The sequence below is a fragment of the Eleginops maclovinus genome, chromosome 24, assembly GCF_036324505.1.
Source record: "Eleginops maclovinus isolate JMC-PN-2008 ecotype Puerto Natales chromosome 24, JC_Emac_rtc_rv5, whole genome shotgun sequence".
Taxonomy (NCBI): Eukaryota; Metazoa; Chordata; class Actinopteri; order Perciformes; family Eleginopidae; genus Eleginops; species Eleginops maclovinus.
Window position 1 is genome coordinate 8182481 of NC_086372.1, and position 8008 is coordinate 8190488.

Below are 8008 nucleotides of genomic sequence, written 5' to 3' on the forward strand. Positions count from 1 at the left end.
TAAACTCTCCAGGTGAAGACTGATGTCTGGCATAATATTGAACAATTATCCAAAGCGACAAACTTTTTTATACAAAGCAACTTACAGTACACAATCAGCAACATATAAAATGTGTGAAAACATATAGAGGTAATATTACAATGTTAGTGCTGATGAATATAGTTTTGTTATGAAGGAGGATATATCCTGGTCAATCTATACTAAATGAACAGAATACACCTGCGTTATGCAAGATTTCATGCAATTACATTTTCAAATATTAACATGTCAAATTTCTCTCCATTGCCATGGTGCAGGTGTGTCCCAGCTTCAAAGCTCCCCTATCATCCGAGGAACTGCTTCGAAGCAGAGGATGACTCATGGTAAGAACTGATTTCTGAATTATTAAATATGGAAGCACATTTTGTTTTATCAGCCACGGTTAGCACAAGAAACACCATTTTAATGGCACTGTATTCTCTTCTTTTACACTGCCATTTTCACCAACGCTCAGGAACAGCACCAGCACCCGCACTCTCACCACCTCCTGAAGCGCCAAGATCCAGCGTAGCAAGGCATGGAGGAATAACCATGATGCCCCCTGCTCTGGTGAGCAATACCTGATACATTAAAGGGTTACTAGGTCACTCAGGAATTGCAAACTGCAGGCCTATGAGCCAAATCTGGCCCAAGGTGTGTTTCAAATGTGTATTACAGTTGGTCCACATAGTAAGCAGTTTTACTGCATTACGTGGCCTCTTAGTGTAGATGGGCCTGCCAGTGGCCTGTTCACACTTTGCTGGAAATGCTCAACTACATCATAACAACATTACTATGACATTGCAGGGTGCCTTAAGTAATAGAGTAAGACTTGGTCAATACAATTTTGTGGACAGTCAGGTTTTAGCACCCTACGCGAAGGGTTAAACAGTATGGGTATTCCATTATTTTAATGGTATGAGTATAGTAAATTCTCATTTCCTTTAGAATATATAACGCAAGAAAACGTCAGGCATTGGTCCTTTATGGTGCAGGGGACATGTCCATAGCTTTTTTAATTTTCTTAAATAGGATCACTAATCACTAAACCATTTCCAAATATTAACATGTCAAATTTCTCTCCATTGCCATGGTGCAGGTGTGTCCCAGCTTCAAAGCTCCCCTATCATCCGAGGAACTGCTTCGAAGCAGAGGATGACTCATGGTAGGAACTGATTTCTGAATTATTAAATATGGAAGCACATTTGTTTTATCAGCCACGGTTAGCACAAGAACACCATTTTAATGGCACTGTATTCTCTTCTTTTACACTGCCATTTTCACCAACGCTCAGGAACAGCACCAGCACCCGCACTCTCACCACCTCCTGAAGCGCCAAGATCCAGCGTAGCAAGGCATGGAGGAATGAACCATGATGCCCCCTGCTCTGGTGAGCAATACCTGATACATTAAAGCAGGGGTTTTCAACCGGTGGTCCGCGGACCCCTGGTGGTCCGCGGCGGCATTGCATGTGGTCCGTGACAAGAGCCTATGTTGATCAGTTCACCATTGTTTTTTTTTAATATAAATTCGCTTTGATATTTCAACACATTTCCAGAATACCGTTACATATCGTGAAAAATATGTTTAAAATAATATAAAGGAAATTCAAGCTGACAGAATGTAGCCTTGCGCCTATCCAGTCTATGGTAGCCTGTGATTCGCTAATGGTAATGAGTTGCGTCGCTAACCTCACTTATTATTCATTACGTACAGTCTTGCGAGCAAAGTTGACACACATTTATAAGCATAGCCGACGAGAGTATTTTAAGATAGGTTGTAGTACAGCAAACATTTGTTACATATGTACTAGTCTAGCTATATATCTAGCACCAATGGATCGTTTTGTAGTGAGGAAAGTGCCAGAGGGACAGGCTGCCATGACAGAGGGTCAGGCTGCCACGACAGAGGGACAGGCCGCCACGATAGGGCAAGGACAGGCTTCCGAAGCGTCAACTTCGCAAAAAAGACGAAAAAGAAAATACAATGAGGAATATGTTAAATATGGATTCACAGTGACGACAGACAGAGCAGGAGAGGAGGTACCACTGTGTTTCGTATGTTCAACAATTCTCTGTAATGAAGCTATGAAGCCGTCGAAACTTACGCGGCATATGGAGACGCATCACGTCCACTTGAAGGCCAAACCCGTTGAGTACATGCAACAGATGTTGCGTGATTTCAAAGGACAGCAGGCTACCATGAGGAAGAGTGCAAAAATAAATGAAAACGCACTGAAAGCATCGTATCTGGTCGCTCTCAGGGTTGCAAAAAGTAAGAAGCCCCATACCATTGCAGAGCAGCTTATATTGCCAGCAGCCATAGATATGTGCAGAGCTATGGTAAGCGAAGAATGTGCCAACAAATTAAAAACTATTCCGTTGTCAGACAACACAATCGGAAGACGAATTGGGGAAATGGCAAATGATGTCAAAGACCAGCTGATGGCAAAACTTCAGACAGTTCTGTTTTCCCTTCAAATCGACGAGACGACAGATGTTACTAATGATGCGCAACTGTTAACATTTGTGCGATACGAGGGACAGTGGCACTATGTGCGAGGAATTTCTTTTTTGCAAACCACTGCCCGGGCGAACTACCGGTGTAGAATATTTAAAGCACTGGACGATTTTTTCACGGAGCACAATATCTCGTGGCAGAGGTGCGTTGCATTATGCAGCGATGGGGCCCGAGCCATGAGTGGCAGCAAGACTGGACTGTTTGCGCATGTAAGGAGGGTGGCTCCGGGGGTAATTTGGACACACTGCCTGATTCATAGAGAGGCTCTCGCCTCCAAAGATCTCAGTGTTGAGCTCAGTGGTGTGTTTGATGTCGTTGTCAAGACGGTCAACTTCATAAAACGAAACGCATTGAATACACGCCTGTTTTCATCCCTATGCCATGACTTGGGAAGTGAACACAGCTCTCTCCTTTATCATTCAGAGGTGCGTTGGCTGTCTCGCGGCGCTGTGCTCGCCCGTGTGTTTGAACTACGCGGAGCTATCTACGAGTTCTTGTGCGAGAAGCATTCTGATCTGGCTTCCAATTTCAACGATAGTTACTGGTTAACTAAGCTGGCGTACCTCACAGATGTTTTTGCAGAGCTGAACAAGTTGAACAGCTCCATGCAAGGGAGAGATGCAAACGTCATGCAGCTCTACGAGAAGCTCGACGCATTTGTGAAAAAAATGTCAAAGTGGATCGAACGAGTGGAGAGCAATAACTTGGCGATGTTTCCTTCAGTTGAGGAATACCCTGACAGCACTGACATCAACGACACTATATGTGAGCATTGAGGAAGCTTGTGCGTCAATTCGCAAAGTACTTCACTGATTCGGAAGAGTGGCGCCGTGACAGCAAGTGGATCCTGCTCCCATTCAGTGACGATGCATCAGTAGGGTCAAGTCTGACGGCTGTGGAAGAGGATAAGCGATTGAGATGTCCACAGACTCTGTCAGGAGGCATATGTACGACACCCAGCCCCCTTGTTAAATTCTGGATAAGTTGCCAGACAGAATTTCCACAGCTGTGCTGCAAAAGCAATGAGGTGTCTTTTGCCCTTTCCAACCACATACCTGTGTGAGAGTGGTTTTTCTACACTGGCGTACTTAAAGAATAAGTACAGGGCTAGGCTTGATCCAGAGAATGACATGAGACTGTCTCTGTCTACCATTTCGCCACGAATAGACAGGCTGTGTGGACTTCACCACGCCCAGATATCACACTGACAGGTAGGCCTAATTCTCCCATGTTTTCACTGTTACGACCCTGGCGGGTTTAGGCCCCGCCCTGTGTTAATGGTAAGCCTGTTCTCTCTCCCTGCTTTTCTCAATCTCTCTCTGCTTTTCTCAATCTCTCTGTCTCTACAGCAGGTGATGGTGACAGGTCTGTCCTGGCTGGGTTATAAAAGCCCTGACCAGCCAGCAGTTGAGGCTGCCTTGGTCTTCATTTGTTGGATTTTGGTTCTCCGGTGTTGTTGGATTTTTGTTCTCCGTTGTTGTTTTGTCACACACCTAGACTGACTTTGCATGACATTTTTAGTTACTTTTCCCAATACTGAATTGCACAAACACTTTATTATTCTTTATTCTTTCTTTAAAATAATCTTTAATTAATTTAATTTAATAAATCTACTTTTATTATTATAAAATCTGCGTGGCCTCTATTTCATGTTTCATGCATTGAGCTATGCATGTAAAAACCAAATACACCGCGCAGCGCAGGCCTCGTGGGCCCGGATTGGGTTTCTAGTCCGAAGGTGGTCCTGGGACAAACCGTTGAAAACCCCTGATTTAGAAGTACAACGGGAATAAACTGTGACCCTTCAGTATGGACAAACCCGTCCCCTTTGGCTTAGCCCCCCGATGTATTGTTTCCCCGTGATGCCCACCCCCAGGTTTTAGGGGTGGGGCCCCCGCGATTTGCCAGGGGGGGGAGACGAGGCAAGTTGGAGTAGGAAGGGGTCTGCTAACATCACTAGGGATGCCATCTCTGTCTTTTGGTTAATTTTGTTTATGCAAATTTTTCAAATTGTCCTGATTGAACATGTGTGGGGGGGGTACCAAATTGTTACTTGGGTCTAAAAAATACATTTTTGTCTGTAAACAGAGGGGGAATGGTGGGGCGAGAGACGAACCAATAATGAAAAAAGAAATACATATCCCGCGGAATCCTTTTTCAAAGAGCCGCCGCAGAGTGTCCCGGGTAAAATGGAGGGGCGGTTCTCTTCTCTCAGAAATGCTATTTTCCCCACTTTGGCATCCTGACGGACGTCCGATGTCCCTTTAAAAAATCACAGGAGGCAATTCTCGCGAGGACAGACCATCCTGGATTTCTGTGCAACATGACAACCCCCAAAAACCCCAATGTTGGCCCGCTTTGATCCAGTCGACAAGGGCCTGCATCCTGCTTTTCTAAAGTTCTTCAAAGAGCCGAAAGGGAATTGATTTCTTGAAAGGTTTTTAGATTTTTTATTCAAAAATTTAAAAGCAAAATGAGTGATTACATTAAACCCCTTTGTTACTTTTGTTTTTCCCCTGACCAATGAACAAAATTTTCCTTTAACGTTAAAACTAGCTATTGTGTGTTCTATGTTACAGCCGTGCAATGCTGTGGAGTGAAAACTGCGAACTCCCCAGACCCCCCGTTTGTCATTCAAAAGGGAATGTTACTTGGGCCTTTTTATCGACATTTTTAACTATTTTTGTTTTGATTCTAGGAAATTCATGACCCCCCAATAAATAAAAATAAATAACATTTGTATGCACTTTTATTGAAACAGTTTCAAAGTGCAAAAAAAAAACCCTGTGTGGTATTGTTATTAGGTGACATGAGGCCCCCGGTGGCTTTTATCCATCGAGGGGGCATGTCGTAATGGGCCCCCACCTTTTTTTTTACACGGGGAAAATAGTGCTTTCTTAGCAGCTTTACGTCTTCAACATTGGTATCGCCCCTGGACGTCAAAGTGGAGTTCATTCAAAAGGATTGTATAAAGATCACATTTAAACTTGTAATTCACATTTTAGTATGGTTCCAACTCAATGTTGTCTTGGGTCAAAAAAAGGGGCAAGGGGGTCCTGAGGCTAGCTTTGAGCCATCCTGATCTTGCGAAACTCATTTCTATTTCCTCGCAGATCAGTTGGGTATTACCATGTTACGTGACTTGGTCCAAAAAAATACCTACCCGGTGTGTTGTTTTTTAAAATTCGCCAACACGCGAGGTTAGAGGGAGAAAAAAAAATTTCGCAAATGTTTACTTCTGTATTTCTGGATTAATTCGCGGTGGACATAAATCATTTTTTTAGTAGGCCCACTCAGGACAAAGGGTAAAAGAACTTATAGTTAAGTGCACTTTGTGTGCGAAACCCAAAAAATCGTAATCTAACGAAAATCTAGCGCGGTGCCAGCAACATTTAAACTAGTAACTAAAAGAAAGCAAAACCCGGGGTGGGCGGGAAAAAATTTTTGATGAAACATAAAATATGTGTCATTATGCTTGCTCTCTGGAAAAAAATAAAGGGATGAAATGTAAAAAGGGTTGTGCATCTTTTCTGTTTTAGGTGTTAGGTTAAAAATATACAGTGTAGGCTCTAGCTTATTGATTTCAAAATTTAATTTGCCCAAAATTACGTTATCCCTCAAAATATATTGCGCCTGGCCATAAGGGGCCCCTTATTTGTATGTTGTTGCCTTAACCTAGCTCATTTTTTGCCTACCACATCACCCTACTGGAGTCTTAAGAGATGCATTGAAGCAAAAAGAAAACTATTTCCCAATTTTTGTTATTTTGTTTAAAGTAAAGCAAAAAATAGTGTAATGCCCTTTCAATTTTAAAGACGTAATATTGAATGTACAAATTTTTTGAATGCAGAATAAGTAATAATAAGCATTATATTTTGAAGTAACTTGCCCCCACTGCCCGCAAAACTAAATTATTTAAAACGAAACTATCTTTGCTTATTTAAAAAGGTGCTTCTTGGGCACAATCCTGAAAAAGGCTCAAAAACAAAGAAGCGGAAAACAATAACCCTCATGTGAGCCCCTTTTGGGAAACTTATGCTTTGAGTGGGCACATTGATTTTTTGCAAACAGGGGTCAAAAACTCGTTTTGAGCAGTTTTTTACTTTTCTTAAAACAATTTTTGCACTACAATATGTTTGCACAAAGCTGTTACGTTTTGGTTTAGTTGAATAACCCTTTTTTTGTAAATAAAAATGCCTTGGGGTAACATTGCTTTACCTTGTTGGGGGTTGGTTTTTAATTGACAAATGTTGAAATGATTGAAAGTAATTTAGTGTGCATTGCATGCACAGTAAATTTCTGGCCAATTCCCCTGTTCCCAGTATACTTGTAAATTCACAGTAAAATTCGTCAAATTGTGATTACTTTCACGTAGACACTGTAAAAGTACGGGCCTTGTTGTAATGATGAAGCAAAAAGGTTGTAATTTCCCCCGTAATGTACTGTTACACAGTAATTACTTTGTCATTGAAATGTGAAGTTTTTCAGTTAGTTGGCTTTTCAAAATGCATTTTAAAATCCGATGTGAAACACGCAAATTGCTGGAGTACATTTCACGTAATTGCGTAATCCTTCGTGAAAAATCATGCAAAATTACCAAATTTTTTATTTTGATTCACACGAAAATTTTTACAGTGTGGTTTAGCCCTCACCGTGATCAGAAAATTCATTGAAAAGGGAATTATGTGAAATCCCATTTTGCAGACTGGAACTATTTTCCCTTTGCTCCCTTATAATGTTTTTGTTGCTCTACCTTGGTCTGAACTTTGGTCTGACTACTGTTAGCCTAGATAATCACTAATCTGATTCAATGTTCCCAAAATGTAGGTCCGGTTCTTGATATATTGGCTGAATTTCGTTCGATGCCCGGGGTAAACCCTCAAAAAATAACCTTGACCCCTTTTGGTTCAATAGTAATGGCTAAAACCCAAAATGAGTTTGCTCGCTTTGTGTTTCATGGCAGCCTTTGTACAGGAATTTTTCTTGGCGGAAGAATGATTAGTATGAATACATCGTTAATTTTTTTTTGCTGGCCCTTTCTGAAATCTTGCCGAATGACGTTGTTTCAGTTTAGAAAAGCAAAAACCCCTCGAGTCCCTCGTTTGCATGATTTTAGAACAGTAAGGGGGGTTTTAGGCACTCCCCTTGGCGTTGTAAAATAGTGCAAACGACGGCTTTTTGGGGCTTTTTTGCTTAAATCTATTTGGCTGGAGCCAAAAATGTACCGTCAGAAAACCGAAGGTGGTTTTACGGAGAAGGGTAAATTCAATTATTAATGAGGGAAAGTGGAAAAATTTGGGGTGTAAATTTCCCCTGGGGGACGTACCTTTAAAATTTCCTAACATAAAGTTGGGCAAACTATTTAAAGGAGTAGGTGGAATTCTGTATTTTCTTTTATGCTGCCAAAAATAATACAATAAGCATTTCAACTTGTTGTGAACACACTTTTTTATGTACTTTCCATTATTGT

At 41.6% G+C, this 8008-nt stretch overlaps 1 long non-coding RNA gene across 1 annotated transcript; it reads left to right on the forward strand.

The window, feature by feature from the left end:
* The first annotated feature begins 565 nt into the window (after positions 1-565).
* Positions 566-1427, forward strand: LOC134860666 (uncharacterized). The gene is made up of 3 exons (XR_010165272.1): positions 566-588; positions 1118-1183; positions 1313-1427. It is a non-coding gene; the product is annotated as an uncharacterized LOC134860666 (long non-coding RNA).
* The last annotated feature ends 6581 nt before the right edge of the window (positions 1428-8008 follow it).